Source organism: Wasmannia auropunctata, unplaced genomic scaffold (genome assembly GCF_000956235.1).
Source record: "Wasmannia auropunctata unplaced genomic scaffold, wasmannia.A_1.0 LD336106.1, whole genome shotgun sequence".
Classification (NCBI taxonomy): domain Eukaryota; kingdom Metazoa; phylum Arthropoda; class Insecta; order Hymenoptera; family Formicidae; genus Wasmannia; species Wasmannia auropunctata.
In genome coordinates, this window is record NW_012026784.1 from 6,650,936 (window position 1) to 6,651,469 (window position 534).

Genomic DNA, 534 nt, shown 5'->3' on the forward strand with positions numbered 1-534 from the left:
TTTATCGAACATTTAAGTATGTAAATAATAAAATGTAAACCTCTAAAACTACTAATACATTGTTGGATATTTTTAAATATGATATCTGCATTAATGCAATATGTTGCTTAATATATATGTTTATTAGACATTTTTTGTAAAAATAAAATATAAATATTTTTAGCACCTTTAGGCCATTGTTTTTTTGTAACTATTGCATCATCAATTTCAATCCAAGTGCTAGATGTTCCTTCTCAACACATACTTGTATAATGGCTTTCTTCGATGCATAAACCATGATGAAATATCGCATTCATAACTTTAAATGTTTGTTCACCAATTAGTATTTTATTTGTCGGGACAGCATTTAAACTAAAGGGTATAGCGGGTTAAGGAGGTGATTTCGGGCCCCGCGCGTAATCGATCGTTATAGTGGGCAAAATGTCCACCCAGATAAAAGAAAATTTTGTGCCAAGTTTCATTTCAAAAGACCCACACAATTTCGAAATATCACAAGAGATGTGATTTTTTTTGATATTTTTTTTCTCCGCCAAA